The sequence below is a fragment of the Notechis scutatus genome, chromosome 6 (genome assembly GCF_049901735.1).
Source record: "Notechis scutatus isolate UNSWTSFEM ecotype Mainland chromosome 6, rNotScu1.2, whole genome shotgun sequence".
In the NCBI taxonomy this organism is placed as follows: Eukaryota; Metazoa; Chordata; class Lepidosauria; order Squamata; family Elapidae; genus Notechis; species Notechis scutatus.
In genome coordinates, this window is record NC_142014.1 from 33153590 (window position 1) to 33172002 (window position 18413).

The following is an 18413-nucleotide window of genomic DNA, read 5'->3' on the forward strand; positions in this document are numbered from 1 at the left end:
AGCGCGAGCAACAATTGCTGGCACGCCCACTATAGACAAAGCTAGCACTACGTATTCTACTTTATTAAGTAAAGTTGCTTCAGAGTCACAAGTGTATCTAGTGTGACCCCACGTTGAGAACGATTCAAATGATGAATTTGTTGTTTAAAAAGCAAAACAGGAATCAGTCAGCTGAGGCAGCATTGCGCTTCACTAATATTAACAGGAATATAATTAAAAGTTTCTTGACCACATGTAAAAAACCATCCTTGCGGTAGACCAAACATGGGCAAAGTGAAAGAAAAGTCTCTTCAAAAGCTGTAGTTCAAAGTAGATTAGCTAATGCGATGACAGTGAGGTTTTTTACTTGAAAATGTACAATTAACTACTTTTGCACAAGTTATATTTACAGGGACTGCTACCATTGAGGTGTGTAAAGCAATTGCATAATAAGCAGCAAATCCTGAAGTTTTGAATTACTGCAGAAGGAGTGCAGACAGGAACTAAACATGTAGAAAGCAAATTTTCCATATCATAGGTTTCAGATAAGCAAAACACATCATTCTGTGTGATGTTAGCCAACTGCACCCATAAGTTTTACTTCATTCGTTCAAGTGAGTGTTTGTGTGAAATGACAGCCACTGATGCCATAAACAATCAAGCATAAACAAATGAACCCGGATTGGACACTGCCATCTGTAAAGTCAAATTCCTGGGATTGGATCCAGGGATTGGTATAGGCTGGGCGGACACAACAAGCTGGAATCCACAAAGATCCTGTAAGAGCAAACACAACAACACAGCCTCGCCCCCTCACCCCCAAATAGTTAACTTGAATAAAAACATTCAATTAATTTAAGGTAAATAATACTGTTTAAACTTTTTTAAAGACCCTTTCCCTCCTTTTTTATTTATTTGTGGAGACAGGCCTTAAATGACTGATGAGCATGTTCCATTATATTCCAGGTTGTACAAAATTGCCATTTTTCCAGGTTGTACAAAATTGCCAAAATTCCATTATATTCCATGGCTATATTCCAGGTTGTACAAAATTGCAAAAAAGCCAAATATGTTGTAAAAAGAGGGCTTGCCTAGTAGGTAACATCCATTTGCCAAAGTTGATGAAACAATCTGCTTGGCTTGATTCACTGGAATATGGCAAGCTTGTGCCAGGCCTCTAGCATTTTGATGGAAAAAAGAGTGACTGAAAAAAATCAGCAAAGCTATAGCCTTCAGAAAGAGGCCCAGAAAGGGTCAAGTGACTACGTATGTAAAAAATATCTTCGGTCTTGTAGTAGCTGTTGCAAAATTAAAAATAAAATCATAAGATTAGGGACAATCCTGGGCATAATATAAGCATCTGGAAGATTAAAAGAAGTTAACACACATAATAAGAGTCGTAAAGTGAAAGGCAGTTGAAAAAAAGTTTTGAAAGTTAAAATAGCAGGACACTTTCCAGGTATCATCATGATGATCCTTATAAGGACAGGAAAGGAAGAAGTCATTAAGCAAGCAAGCCAAAGTTCTTTAGGCAAACAATACAGCTTACATAGTCAGGTAAAGGACATTGAAGAGATAAGTTTTTCTAAAAATAAAATTGAAAATCAGATTTACATAACTCCACCATTTATACCTTACTACACTTTATCAAAAATTACAAAGAAAACGTTATTTGCAAAGCCCATTGTAAACCTTTCATGATTTTACCTGTTGTGCTGGCAATAGCCATACATTCTTCACATTCTTGCTGTAAACCCTCCAGATGGAGTCCAATTTTAGTGTCAATTCTCTGCTTTAATCAAAATATGGATTAAGAGCATGTACAGAGTGCAGCTAATTTTAAATTTTGATTCCCCTTGCTGAAACTGGGAATTGAGCCATCTTCAAAGATAATGGTTCCAGGCCAACTGCCAACCTGGGAACTGAGCCACCTTTACAGATAAGGTTCCAGGCAATTTGCCAATCTCAGCCTATCTATCTGAAGCTCCTTTGTGTAAAAATCACTAAAAAAATCAGGAGATGAAGCTATGTAACCTATAAAAAAGTTATTTTCCAACCTCGCCTTTTTCAAGGCAAAAACTCAAAGCAGAGGAAAAAAATTGTTAAAATGATCGAAAGCCTCACTCCCCCGCCTCTGCCTGTACAACAACCAATGAGGACGGGGGGGGGGAATCACACACAAATAACTTTCATTATCAGTAAAGCACACACAAATACACACACAAATAATCATTTCCAGCCCTGGAGGGTGAGATCCTCTACAAGGATAAACAATTTTATAAAATTTGGGATCTTTTCTATCAATGGTTAGACAATAAAATATAGTAATGAAATATGTAGACTTTTAGAAAATAAATATATAAAGATGTACTTCTTATTATATCTACAAAATGATTTTAGGATAGATTCGGGATGATAATATGAATGTTATAAAATAAACTAAGTAAATTATGATTATCTTGTAAAACATGAATGAATAAAAGTATAGTCAAATGATTGATTAATAATGATACTAAGGTATTTAATTTTTGATTGAAAATATGAGATTATATGCAATGTAATTGTAATTGAAGACTACGAAATGGAAGCACAAAACAATTTGTAAACCAACCAGCACACTGTATGTACACATATAGAAGATAGCTTGATGTTTTTATGTTTTGTTTGTTTATGTTTGTTTTTAAAAACCAATAAAAAAATTTTTTTTTTAAAAAAAAGCACTGGTGCAGCCAATGGGGAGGTAGAAGGCCAGATAAACCCTTTCCGGAGGTTCTTGTCAATAAAATTCCACAACGTGGCCAACTCCAGTTCCGACAGGGAGCTTTTCTTAAAAGTACAGAGAGGAAAGAAAATTGAACTCAGTGTTCTTCACCCTGTATAGCTGGCCTGACTAAACTGGGTGAAGGCATTTTCTTTCAGTGCTTTTCATTTTTCTTATAGCAATTTAATTTTTTTGTTTTTTGGATTTGAAGACATTTTGCAGTTACAATTACCTCAAGGACACACAAAGACTTACATACATATATACATGCAAAGACAAGAAAAACAAAACCGAAAAGGAAAACAGAACTCTCATGTTTACACACATTGGTCATTCCTACCATAAATCTCAGTTAAATTAGGGAAGGCACAAATCTTAACAAAGATACCATGTGGTTGCATGGAAGAGAGAGAAAGAGAGAGAAATAGACAAACAAACAAAAACCCCAACATTTCTGTTTATAGATTTCCCTTTTCTTTTAAGTACTTTTATTTAGTCAAATTGGTTTTCCAGCTTAATCCTGTGCAAAATCCACTTCTTTTAATTCATGTTTTATTTTACAGTTTTCCTTTCACACCATACATATTTTGTGGACAGTGCATTGACTGGGTAAATGTCCTTTTTAAACAATGCTAACTGTGATAATACAAATATATATATATTCCAACTTCAACAATACTATTCTCTTTGTAGTTTTCTCATTTTTTCCATTAATTCATTGAACATAAATAACATTTATTTCCACCATGTATTTATTATCCCCTATTAAGTCACTTATGTTTAATATTTTAAAAATTACTCATTATTCCACCATATTTTAATATCCCAAATATGTAAAACTACTAATTAGACCAAATATTAACAAAATTCAATAAATCCTGGGATTATATCTCAAAAACCCCACAATTTTTGATACTTAAAAATGTTTAAGTTCACAATATCTTTTAACACACTGTTAATATTAATAATACAATTAAATTACATAATTCTAAACTTCCACCTTTACCCTTAACTTACTTTTAAGTATAGTAAATTATATTATCTATTAGTATATTTGCTACTATTTACCCTATTTATATTTTCTACTTTTCCATTTTATTAATATATTTTATCGCTATCCATCATCTCTTAATCTTTTTGGAGTTCCATCATCTATTAACTTTTTAATCACCTTTTCCTTTCTCTCTCTTGGAATCTTATAACTTGTCAGAGTGTTTGGCAGCATGACTACCTTCATGAGATAACCCAGGAGCACACACACAGAGGCTTAGACAATAACAGTGGTTTAATATACAACAGGTATATGCAGACAATATACACATTGTAGCAAAATACCTTTACAAGCAAGCTTTTCTTCCTCCTAACACACAGAGAACTTCTGCACTGAATACTGGTCACAAGGAAAGAGAACCACCCCCTCTGATTGGCTGCCTTTATATACACACCTCTTAAGGGGAACTTTACTCTCCAGCCTTAAAGGGAAATACCCATACTCTGCTGAATCACCCTTGTTACATTACCCAAACTTACATCAGCTTCACAGCATCGTGCAGCTACTCACTGCTGGTCAGTTCCTAAATCTTAATACCTTAACACTCCTCCCATTTAAAACTGAACAGCAGATAAACCAAACACTTTAACATAATTATACTTTCCACAGATACAGGCTTATTTCACTCTTATACAACCTCTTTAACATTACAATATTTAATAAACATTTACACCCAGTACAGCTTCTTTTACATTACAATTACAGTGTCATCAAACAATTACAGTGTCATCAAACACCATCTGTGTAACACCATTTGTGCCCTACTGCCTTTTTCCCTTCTGGCAATCTCATTATTAGCTTTGGAAACCATATTGAGATCAGATGCTTCTATACTGCTACATTCTTGACCTTGGAAAATGGGAGAGACAGCAGATGCAGTCAACATTTGGGATGTTACAACCTCCAATTCCTCCCCCTCGCCAGCCAGTGGTGAGGTTACCGCCTGTGGAGTGTATTCCCCCAGGCTGGGGATTCTATCCTGGTCGGGGTGGGTCCAATGCCAGTGGATGCCAGCACTGGTTGCACCATCTGGTTCAGGACCACCATGGGACCAAGCAGCGCAGCAATGGAGTTCACCAGCGCAGCAATGGAGTCAGTTCCAGCAGTAGGCTGCAGTCACCACCACCCTTTTCCAACACGGCAACAAGTTTGGCAGACGGCCCCTATTCAGCAGACAACAGTAACAGCACAGCAGATCCCAGCTCAGCCGCCCCTCAGAGTACCCCTGCAGGGGGCTCTCCTGCCACCTGCAGCAGCACAGCAGATTCCAGGTCAGCCGGCGGTTGCTATGGCGATTCCCCAAGCCAAGCCAGAGCCACCAAGGTTTAGAGCAACTTTTGATGGGAAGCCTGAGAAACTTGCTTACTTCCTCAGCCGAATCTGGGCATATAGATCAATTTGGAAACCAATACGGAACAGACCGCAACGTAGTTTCCGCAATTACAGATGGGAGGAATGAGGGAGATGCTTCTGCCTGGATAGCCCAGCTACACAGTGAGGACGCTGCAGAACAAAATGATGCTGATGCATTTGTCAAGCTGCTCAGGGCTAGATTTGAAGACCCTGACAGAGTAGGTGAAATTGAAGATAAAATAAAGGAGATGAAGCAAGGTAATTGACCCATAAAAGACTTTGTATGGGACTTTAGACAGGTCACAGGTAACCTCATGCATTGACCTGACAGGATACTTCTGCACTATTTTAAAGAAGCCATTGATCCAGAAGTCAGAAAAGCCTGTGGCATACGGGAGTACCTGAGTGACTGCAAGACTGATATGCCATGTCCATTATTCTGGATAGATAAATCCATCCACACTGAAAACCTCCCTTTGAGAAGCCCCCTAGTAGAACTTTGGCCAGATGCCTTCTGACTAAACCTGCTGAAGCCGCTCCTACCCAACCTACGGGGATTATCAAATGCTATCGATGTGGATGTGATGTTTTTCAAGGGGGGATGCCTGTCAGCTTTGAAAGCCATATTGAAACCAGACACTTTCACACTGCCAGATTCTTGAGCCTGGGAAAATGGGAGGGGGGAATTTCTTGGAGTGTATGTGGTTAGACATAATAGCATTCTTCTTCTAAGACAAGGTCATGTTATTCTGCACCTGGGTGAGGGGACGGATGGTGATTGGGGCATGTTATGCGATGATGGATGATGGTGCAGGGGGTGGATTTGTAGTTTTTACTTATTGCAACTTACCGTGTCACAAATGGATGGAGGAAGCCAATGAATCTGGGTTGATTGGTGTTTTTTTTCTAAAGCACTGCCTTGCACAACTTTCTCACCTTTCCGGAGTTACTCATGGTGGCTACAGTTTGTTAGAACATAAAGATCAAACTTTAATAATGAACTGATTTATCGGGGGAGGGGAGGAATTCTGAAAAACCTTGGCTATTTGTCATTCTTGCATGACAAACCTTCAGACAAGATAGTAAGTCCCTGCTTATCCCAAGTAGTCCTGGGGAAGTTCCTTTAGAATCGTGGATACATATTTTTTTAAAAATAATGCTTTGCTTAGCGAGCAGTCTAGCTAAATTTCAAGTTTTCATTAATTGGGTAGAAGAGGTGGATAATTTTGGCACTTAACTCTTAACTGAATAATATTCCACTGAATGATACTGCATGAAAAGCAAACTTCCATGATTCTTATTAAGAAGAATCATATCAAGCTGCCTAAGAATAGGCAAATAACTTTATCCCCAGACTAGTTGCCTGAATAAAAGTGAAATTATGAAATTTATGTCAGAAAAAGAAGAAAACATGGTTGTAAAATTGGAACAGCTAAAGCCAACCTTAAGTTTTTGTGGCTGGTTTGGAATAAAACAAAGACATAATTGTGAAAACATCTCTTTTAAAAATGGTGTGTAGAGTGTGGTCATGTCATGTGTAGTAAGATGATAGGACTTCATATTGCAACATTCACAATTTTTTGCAACTTCAGTTAGTATTTGTAGTATAAAATGACAAACTTCTGACATTTCAGCAAATATTAATGAAGTAATCAAAAGAGTTTTGACTTCTAATGGAGTGTGATTATGAAATCAAAATAGACTGTCTCTTAGCACAATCTGTTTGTATGATCTCAAGCGTTGCTTCTCTCAATTAAATTACTCTTTGTTTCTGCTGCTTTAAACATTAGTTAAAAGTAATTACCTCTGTCTTTCTCAAATATCCAAACCACCAATTATGCCTTTTGTCACTTCCTGGCCAGCAACACTATTCATTTTCTGTCTCTGCCCCTGACAGTTCTCTTTTCTTTCAGATGCTAGTTACTAGAACAGCATATGTGAGTCACTTTTTCACATGATATAGTTTCAGCTAGGAAATAGCACTTCCTCCTGACTGCTTCTCACCACTGCTGCTCTAATCCTCCATGTTTTGTGACAGTTCAATTCTTGGTTGATTGTAGCCTGGCAAGGATAAAATGATGAGGTTTAGTCTGGGAAAACCCAACTGTATTATAAGCTTAAACTATATAGCTATTGATTCAAGTCTGAGGCACTTCTTTTTTAAAAATAAATGTTTATTTTTATTCCTTGACATACATCATTGGTTGAACAGTGTGGTTCCAGGTCATTTAACATTTCAATAACAAAGATGTCCCTAATTTCATATTCATATTATCAATTTTCTTATCTAATTTAATATTATTACATGTACCAGCTTTTATTATTTGATATTCCCATATTTTATATCATTATATTTTTAATATCATTTTTGTATTAAACATATTCTCTTCATAGTCATATTTGCAGAGTTTAACAAATTATATCATTCAGGTAATCATTCATATATTCATCTTAGGTTGTATTATCCAATATTTATCTCCTTTTAATGTTAGTTGTGCCACTGTTATATTTTTAACACAAGTCCCTCTCTAATCTCCTTACAGTACATAGGTCATATTTTCCATCTTATATTCATTTAACAGGCTATACCTATGGTGACTAACCTTTTTCGGCTCCCATGCCGATAATTGGGCGTGCACTTACCTGCTTGTGCTCGCGTGCCATCACCCAGAAGGCAATGCGTGCGGCCCTCCGGTGCCTCCTGTGCATGTGCGAGCAACTCGCACAACCTGTGCTTCTGTGCATGCGCGCGTGCAACTCACGTGACCCATGCAGTGTGCTTCTGCACATGCATGTGCAACCCCCTCATGTGCACCACGTGTTTCTGCACATGCATAAGTGTCTCCTCCATGCTGCCGTGTCCCCGCACATGCGCTGTTGGGTGAGCAGCATGCATACATGCATAATACCGTATATACTCGAGTATAAGCCGAGTTTTTCAGCCCATTTTTTGTGCTGAAAAAAACCCCCTCGGCTTATACTCGAGTCAGATTCCCCTCTGAAAAAAAAATGGTGTGGAGCTCCGGAGCTGGGCAGGCGCTTCCCTGCTTCCGTGTTTCCTTTGCAACTTTTAAGCATGGGGGTAATCAGAAGCAGAAAAGTTCTTGCATGAGGATATATTTTTTCTTTTTTTAACTGTTTTTAGGGGGGGGGAAGACCCACCGTCATGTGAGAATGCTCAGACACGAAATCTATCCGCCCGAAAATAAGTGTGTGTGTGTGTGGGGGGAATTTTAACAGAGGGAAGATGTAGGGAGAAGGCAAAAGCGACGGAAGATCCTTCAGGGGAAACTGAGGGGAGACTCACTCTTGGTCCAGATGAGCCCCCTTCCCGCCCCTAAGGAAGCAGAGGCAGCCAGCAAGGGCAGGCAAGCCCACTTCACGGACTCCGTCCGTCCTCGCTCCCACCCAAAGCCACGAAGTCCCCCAATCGTGCAGCCCAGAATCGCCCTCCCTCAGGGGCAGCAACGACGCCCGGTTTTTCCCGAGACAAGAAGCTCCGCCGCAATGAAAGCGCCCTGGCTCTAGGCTCACGGGCTCAGAAAACAACGCGAGCTGAGGTGAGCTCCGCTCAGCTTCTCCAACATCCAGCGCGCCCTGTTCTATGTGCGGGCCCGGCAAGTCCAGCAGCCAGCACATAGAATAGGGCGCGCCGAGATCATTAGCCGCCTCTTTAGCAGCACAAGAAGAACAGGGTGGTGCCGGACCATTGAAAGCGGAGCAAAGCCGGAGATTAGTAGCTGCCTTCGCGAAGAAAGCTTCCCAACCAGTTGGCTGGTCGCTCTCCTCGGCCATACAGAACAAGCAGGCAGAGAAGGAGGAGAGCAGCTGGCAGTTGGGGAGGCTTCTGTGCTGCAAGAGGCGTAATGATCCCCAGCTCCGCCGGCTTCTCCAACATCCGGCGCCGCCCTGTTCTATGTGCCGGGCCCGGCAAGTCCGAGCAGCCAGCGCGTGGAGCAGGGCGGCGCCGGAGATCATTGGCTGCCTCTTTCGCAGCACGGGAGGCCTCCCCCAGCTGACCAGCTGCTCTCCTCCTTCTCTGCCTGTTTGTTCTGTGTGGCCGAGGAGGAGGAGACTGGCTGGCTGGTTGGGGGAGGCTTTCTGCGCCGAGGGAGGCAGCTGCTGGTCTCCGGCTTTGCTCCGCTTCTCCGATTGTCCGGCGCCGCCCTGTTCTTTACTTGGGCAGCCAGGCGCCCGCAGCGGCACCCACGGCAGCAACAGGCAGTTCCGCCCGGGCTCCGCTCAGGTGTCCGGCTGGGGCTGTCGGGAGTTGCTGCCGCCAGTGCGGCTCTGGTCCCGCGTTGCCTTGGGAAGGGTGGGGCAAAACCAGGAGCCGCTGAGCCTGAGCCTCCGGTGCCACTGCTGCCATTGCAAAGCGCTGCCGCGGCTCTTCCTTTTTCCCTTTCCCTTCCCGAGGCGACGCGGGACTGGGGCCGCGCCGGCGGTAGCGACTCCTGACTCAGGGGGCCTCCGAGGGGAGGGGAAGAGAGTGACTCCTGCCTCCCGCTGTCATCATCATCTTCTTCTTTTGGGTTAGTGAATCAATTAAACCTTTCATGATAGTGAGATCGTTTCCCAAATAAATTATTTTTATTTTTGAAATTTACCAGTAGCTGCTGCATTTCCCACCCTCGGCTTATACTCGAGTCAATAAGTTTTCCCAGTTATTTTGTGGTAAAATTAGGTGCCTCGGCTTATATTCGGGTCGACTTATACTCGAGTATATACGGTACATGTTTTCTGGGCGAGTGCTCATGTGCTCTGCATGTCACTTCTGGCATGTCTGCCATAGGTTTGCCACCACGGGGATATACATTCTAATAATAATATCTATATTTTTATCTATTACTATACATCTATATTTTCCCCCTTTAGATTCCACATGACTTCCCCCCCATAATATTATATTAATTTTATATATATATCCCATTAACAATTACATATCTTAAATAGTAGTCTTATAATAAAAACTTAATTCCATAATTATTCCAATTAAAATATTCAACCTTGTATTTCTTCTGGTTAACAATTTACATATCTTTAACAATAAATCTTGATTTCCCATTTTTCTCATTTTATTAAAATTAATAACTATATATCTTAACTCCTATAATACCTCTTCATGTGGAGTCTCTATCCTTCCTCTCTTTAACCATTGTCTCTTGCTCTCCTTTCAGTATTTATTAATCTCTTCTTTGCCTCCCATTTTTAAATATTTTTGACCCTTTCTCTTGCTTAGTCCTCTTTTTTCTGCTATATTCCTCTGCTTCTCTTCCCAGTTTTCTAGTTTTGCCCCTGTTCTCTCAAAAACCTTTCTCTAAATTTCCCTCCTTTGTTGTTTAGCTCTCAGAATTTCCTCCCCTGGGTTTATTACCTCAATCATTAACATTTTATTTCCCTTTTTCCCTTTCGCTTTGTTTATTGTTTCATCTGCTCTGCCTTGCTGGTTTCTCATGTTTGGCTCCTACTCTGTTTGCCCTTCTTGCTTTTCTTCTATAATTTCTTCTGTAGTTTGCATCACCATTTTTAATTTTTTTCCATATTCTGTATTTTACTCAGTAAGTCTGTAATGCTTCTGTTCATCATTTCTCTTATAGTTTGTAGTTCCAACACTATTTCTCTGCATATTTCGCTCATTTTTGTTTGCTTATTTTATTTTTCTGTCCAATTATCTAGTTGTCCAGTGTCTTTATTTAAACCAACTATTTTTTCCTCCTGTCTGTAAACTAAATATCCACCAGTCTTTATATTCCAAAGTCCATCGGTCTATTTCTTTTCACGTATCCAAATCCCAGGTGAAATCTTCACATATTCCTTCACCGATTTAAAGTCAATATTCCAATTTTCTGGGGTCTTTTAACAATACAATTCCTTTTATTTTATTTTTATTTTATTTTCCTTTAATTTTAACTTTAAATAAGTCTGGTTGTCAGGATCTACAGGATTTTTCTTTTAACAGCAGGTGGCACTCTTATATCAGTTTCCACTTTCCACCTTTTTTTTACTGTTTCTTTAATCTTTCATCAAATTTATCAATATTTTCAATTGTTAGTTATTATATTCTTTTTCCAGTCAATTACAGCATTTTAAGTAATGCCGATCCAATGCCAAATCCTGTACAATCACCAGTTCCAATTTTTTAAATTCTTTTTTATAAGAATTTTCCCTTTAAATTATTTCCCTTCTGTTTAAGTTTTAAGGATTAAGTTATTTCACAAATTCTTCTCTATCTTTTAAAATCGCTGCCAATCCCAATCTTTATGAGTTTTCTTATCTGTTATTTTTATCGGGCATACCTTTAGTAGTTCGGAAGTATTTTCACCCAGTTAACACACTGCTCACTAACTCTTTGCTCCAGCACAGATTAGGTTTTCAGACTGCCTCCCGCCTTCATGACAGCCATTTTGACTGTTGCTGCAACTCATCTTCAGAGGGCGGTTTCCTTAACAGGGAGGAGAGATGCATCTCTCCTCTACCTGTCAGGTGGTCCCCCTTTCTTCACCACCCCTTCAGGGTAGTTCCGGTCCCAGTTGAGACCCTCCAACAAGAGAGCTTGGAGCGAAGCCACGGACAATCACAGACCCTGCTCTGAACACAGCGGAAGCACAGCCAGAAGTCCCTAGTCTCAGGCACTTCTGAAATTCACTTAGCTTCTGCAATAGACAGACATCAGTCACAGGTTGTCAGGTTGTCTTCTAACCTTACACCCAGAAATTAGTACTCACAGATTATGTTAGTACAGCAAAAATGTCCATTGGGCAAGCTGGATTTGCTTTATATGATTTACTTAATGACTACCATAAAAATTGCTATAAAATTGGATCTGATTTGGCTTACAACTTGTGATGGAATTATGGTCATAACTGAGGATTACCTGTATCATGTTTGCATTATCACCAGCACTAAGCTCCCCAAAATAACTGATTCACATTGGATACAGGATAATATGGCAGAACAGAGGATACATTGCAAGGGATATGTTTATATCTGCCAGGTCAGCACAATGATAAGACCATAAATCAGTTGTAGTTAAAATGAAAGAGAGGTAGATCCTGTAAAACTTGACATAGAACATTCCATAAAGACTTGCATTCTGCTGGTGTCCTGTTGGAATGAGCAGAAACTACCCCAGCTGAACAAAAATGTTGAAAAAAACTCACTATCCAATGTAGACAGTAGAACAAGAGGATCTATTATTGCCACTGTATATACTATAGAAAAAACTTTTCCTGGTGGAATAACTTGACTTTAACATATATTTTAAATTTAGTACACTACAACTAGCCTAGATATAGCGTAAGTTAGCAACAAGAACAGAATACACCTTGTGTATTTCGGTTCTAGAAGAGAAGGTTCTGAACAGGATAAGCTATAATTTGCAATAAACATAACATGAACTGGAAAAGATTCTGTACAGAAAAGTTGCAAAGTTGACAACTAGTCACTTCAGCAAGAATGCCTGCAACAGTGGAACAAATGAAGACTGAAGTAGGTCATTTATCTACTTAAAAAATACAGGGGACTATAGTTTGGGTAAGGGCCACATTTCTGATATTTGGGGGATGAGGATTGAAAAGTGGATGTTCATCATAAATGCAGGCAGAGCTGAGTTTGGGAGAGATTGCTTTGGTTTATTCTTTGTTTTGCTTTTGTTTATTTTTTTAACTGTGGTGTCTATTTTGTAATATAAACTATGACTTTATCTATTTCCAACTCAAAACATGGGCTTTATAAAATGGAACCAGGGTGCTGCATGTGGTTTTTATGTCATACTTTAGATGCTTTACTGTATCTGAAAAGCCAGTCTCTATCTGAAAAAAAAAAATTATATAAAAGTTTGCACCTGAACACAGGGAGGCTAGAGAATATTAATAGCAATAGTCATCATCAGCAATGTATCTTGAAATCTTAGACTTCATTCAGCTCCAGTTAAAATGGCCAATGATCAGGGATTATGGTGATGGTCAGCCCCATATATTTGGAAAATACCTAATTACTCTTCCCAGCTTCTAAGCAGGTGATAGAATGCGAGAAATAGTTGAGAACATGATTAAGAATAAACCTTTATTGCTTCCCAATAATTTTAGTCATTACTACAATTCTTGGGAAGTAACATAGTAACACACAGTAACCATAAAGACTGACACCTACATTTATACCATCCTTAGGTTTAAATTCAGTACCCTCTTTAGCTTTTCTATAATGGTAATTTGGATAGTCTTTCCCATATGAAAGACAAATTTCATATTTACATTCTCTGCATTCTTGCATTCCTGTATTCCAGAATCTCAGGCTAAGAACAAAACCTCACAGGTGCTACCTTAATAATTTATTTCTTATTCTTTCAGGTGACTTACTGACTTTTGCAGATAGACTGTGATTTGATACGAAGTGTCACTTCAATCAAAAAAATCTAGTTGCTCCACCTCTGCAACTTAAATCAAACCACTGAAGCAGGCTGATATGTTTCAATGAGGCTTTTTGATACAGAGAAAAGGGCAGGTTTTGTTTGTGTATACATAGTCCCCAATGCAAAAGACCCTTTTATCATCCAGGTAGCAGTGACAAAGTCACTAATATTTTGATATATGCTCATGCTATAATTTAAAGTGGAAGAGGCACGATTCTTTTCCTTTGAAATGTGTGGCCTAATTTTAAAAATCACATATTTTTAGCAAGTTGAAATATATATATTTATAGAAGATAATGCTGAATCAGAACCTTAATATCAAGGCAGAGAATTGAAAGAGCAATTTCTTTTTTATCAGTGGGGTGCTCTAAAGTTGAGTTATCTAAAATCTGAAATATCCTGCACTCTTGCAGATGATAGAGTGGCACGACATCAGTGAGGCAAGGCTGTGTTCACATTTCTTTTTTTAAAAAAAAACACTGTAATTGGTGGTGCAGTGTTAAAAGTACAGTATTGTAGGTAAATTCTACCCACAGCCTGGAGTTCGATCTTGGTGGAGCTCAAGGTTCACTCAACCTTCTATCCTTCCAAGGTTGGAAAAATGAGGACCCAGCTTATGGGAGCCAATATGCAAATAATGCTTACATTTTAAACCACCCAGGGAAGCTATAAAATGTTATGGGGCATTATATAAGCCTGAATGCTATTGTTATTGCTACCATTTCAAACCAGTTCTAGAATTAGCCTAACTCTGTCCCCAATAATTTGGATATGGTTAATGTGGTGGGAAGGACATTGAGTCCTACAAATACCAATGACTACAGTATTTCCCTCTAGAAGAAGGAATAATGATATTTTCAAATTCTAATAATTGGTGGTTCAATAAAATTTGAAGATTATGCTTTTTCAGCAGAATTCTCCTAATAAGCTATCAACCAAAAATGAGTACTTATTTCTTTTCTTTCAAGAAAGAATTTAAGGCCCATGTTAAAGTCTCTAGGCTATAATAACAAGTCTCCCTTCATCCACTTCTCTTTATTGATTTTTGTGTGTACTGAATCTAACCAAATACATGTAATAAAAATGTATACAGAAAATAGCCAAGCATTAAGTATCTTGGCTTCATAAATCCCATAGATAAAAGATATTTTTCAGATTCAGGCTGTAGCAGTAGGTAACTAGAAAACAGTACTAACAAAATTAGGATGTAACATAATTGCATTCCCTCTTTTCTGTATTCTCCTGTGCTCCTATCAGTTTATTTAGTTAGCTTAATGGTGATTGAAACATTGCAATTGTACAGATTCATATCCATGCTTCCCTTTTAAATATGAATCAATTTATTGTCCTCTTTCAAATGTAGGAGAGAGTTAAGATCCCAGACTACTTTAGCCACTGTATGTTATAGCAAAGCCATAGGACAGTTTTGACCTCCAGCTTTCCAAAGATCAAAACATCAGGCTTTCAAGATTCTTTCATCATACCCTGCAAAAATAAAATAGAGTCAATAAAATAAAGGCTGATTAATTAAACAAATCTAGCCATTTTCTTCCTTAAAATTCGAAAACTCTGCACATCAACCTCTTTTTCTTTTGTTGTCCCATACACTCCAAGTTTCTATGCAAACATAATTGTTTCTTTCCTTAGCTCTCTGCTTTTCCAGGTTAGCTTATGAACTTGCACTTAACATAGTAGATTAATGGATTTATATCTGGGAGATTGCCAGACTGTGTTTTAACTTTCTCTATTTGGACATAGACACAGGGCAGAGAAAGTAATAATTGTGAAAGATTCTAACACCGGAGGAACTATTTTTGGTTGTTTCCATTAAAATGATGGAATTATGAATTGTTTTTTATAAGAGATGGTGGGTGCAAACATGGGATTAACAAGCAGGGAGGTGTTAGTTGGCTGCAACCTTGCTGTTGCAAAAAAATAGTGGTTCAGAAGCTGGTGTCGGGCTTCCTCGGCGATGCCACACTAACGAACAGAATGAAGCCCAACACATACCCAGGGCGGGGAATCCATTCCAGGTGAGGGCGAGCTTAGCCGGCGCCGGGCAAGACGCTCCCCCTCCCTCCTTTCTCCCGACGCAGTCAGCTGGATGAACTGTCGAGCCGGCATATCGGCACTGCGCTTTCCAGCTCTCAAATGGCATTTCGGAGCGGCTTGTCAACTAACTAGACTCATGCACATGTTTTCGGCTTTTGTGGGTTGGGGGTGGCAGTGCACGTAGTGTGGGCGGGTAATGCCTGGGCACTCTTAATAGGGAATATGCATATGGGGTAGGAGTGGGGAGGGGGAGGATCACGCAGGGAGGCAGAAAATGGTTAAAGGTGGAGATGACAATGATTAAGGCTAGGCAATGATTAAGGGCGGGGATGACAATGATTACGGGTGGCGAGAGATATAAACAGCGCTGGGAGGCAGCCGCTCTCAGCACTGGTTTTGCTCCGGTGTGCCATTTGTTGCTGTTGTTGGAAGAAACAAACCACAATAAACGAATCTTGCTACAACGAATCTGCGAGTAAAGAAGTTTGTTGGAAAAAGGGTAAAGTCTAACTAAAAAAAGTCTATGTGACAACTATTGTCTTGCTTTAAAATGCCAGGTCACTTCCTAGAAAATTGGCTACAATGTAATGTTGGATGGTACTTCAGAGATCTGACTGAGAGTAGACAGGAAGAAGTCAACCTTCCACAGCTACACCACCAAAATATGATCCTACAGGCTAGGATTGGGTGGGCTGCAGAAGTGCTATGATCATAGTTTACAGGAATTTCATCTCTCTGGTCAGAAGCTCAATTTAATGATATGCCAATATTGAATGTTTTATGTTTTATTTGGATGGTTGGGATAGCACAGGAGTACTGGAAGTATATGCCTATCCCACTATAAACAGTGTCTTCTCCTGAAAGAACTTTGATGATCTCAAGCACGGCCATGGATTACTCTAGATGTCTTGTCTTGGAGACTTTAATGTCAATTGATACTTTCCTATGTCAGTGTCTCCTTCTAAGTGGCTTTTATCTCCCACAGATTAAGATTTATATTTTAAGGTTGCTGAATAAAATACCGTGTTTCTCCAACAATACAGCCCCCCCAATAGGAAGGCCCAGCATGTTTTTAGGCATAAAATGAAATTAAGCCCCTCCCCCACAAATTTAGGCCTATTTTAAAACATGCAAAATGGGGAAGGGTGGGGGGGCCTTGCCATTAGGAGCACCTCATGGACAGCCATGCCTCACCACCAGCCACTCATAACAGCCGATCATGGCGGAGCGCAGAGAACTCCCTACTCCTGCCAAGTACCTTTGCTGCAGACCCGGGTATGGTGCTGCCTGCAGGCCGGGTCAGTGGGCGGGCGGCGGCAGCATGTATGTCAGCCTCAGTGGGGCACCTGCCACTGCTGCTTCCTCTTGGATCATCCTCTTCTGTTTGGAGTGTCATCGCCATGTTTGGAGCTGCCACCGGTGCGTTTGGAGCATTGCCGCCACGTTTGGAGCTGCTGCTGCCGGTGATGCTCCAAACGTGGTGGTGGCAGCTCCAAACGCAGTGGCAGCTCCAAACATGGCAGTGATGCTCCAAACGCGGCGGCAGCAGCTCAAAATGCAGCAACGACACTCCAAATGAAAGAGGATGCTCCAAGAGGAAGCAGCGGCGGCAGGCGCCGCACCGAGGCCAACATCCACGCCGCTGCTGCCCACCCGCCCGTCCGAGGATGCAAGGGGGGGGATTAAGTCACCCCCGAAAAGAAGTCCTAGCCATTTTTTCGGGGCTTAAAAAAAAATAAGACCCGGACTTATTTTATGAGAAACACAATAGTAAATAACCCATATAAAACTAGGTGCATAAGGATTAGTTTGTCAGACACATTTTGAAGAATCAGTAAATTAAAGAAAAATATAGAGTCACATTCATTTTGTTCAGAACATAACCTAAGCATATAAAAGTCCATAGCACAGAACCTATTAAATGAATCTAACAATAAATACATCAAACTTAACACCTTATCAACACCTAGAATTTCTTTGTCTTGGGAAGAGTGTAATAGAAAACTAAAACTAAGCTTAAAACGAAGTCCCATTTGTTTTTACTTGGAGGCTTCCTATGTGACAGAATAGGGAATGAATTATGAATCTATTTTAGTCAAAGTGTCATTAAAGAAAGTAGGAATATGTTGCTATCTTTATTCACACATTTCACTAACATTGAGTCCTCAACATATGAGGGGCTATCATCTATCTCTTTTTGATCTTATATACCCAGTGTTTCTCAATCTTGAGAAGATGTATGGACTTCAACGCCCAAAATCCCCCAGCCAGTGTGCTGACTGTGGAATTCTGGGAGTTGAAGCTCATACAACTTAAAGTTCCCAAGCTTGAAAAACACTGTTATTTACAATGACACCATGCTAGCCAGCCTGGGATGACTAAGGATTTGATGCTCACCATAATGTTCTGAACATTTTCATTGTCATAGCAGATCACTCTCTGGTCAATTTAGACTGGCAACTGCTATCAATCCCTGGAAGAATTGAAGATCAGTTAAAATGTTCTAAATGAGGTCTGAAAGATTCAGATGATTTTTTAAAATTGTGCATAGAATAATTTTCACTATTCTGGCTAAGCAATGTTTCTCTAACAGAATCAATGAGACCTTTTTAAAAATTAAAGAACTGAGATTAATGAAACAATTAGGTTGAATCTCAAATGGAGGATCTCTCTTAATGAATCAGAAAAAAAGAGACTCTAGTAACAGAAATAATGAAAAACACTACTCATTGGCCGATAACGCTTTTCTGTGCTGTGGGGCATACCCTTCATAAATATATTGAGGGTGGATAATCGTAATAGTCAGG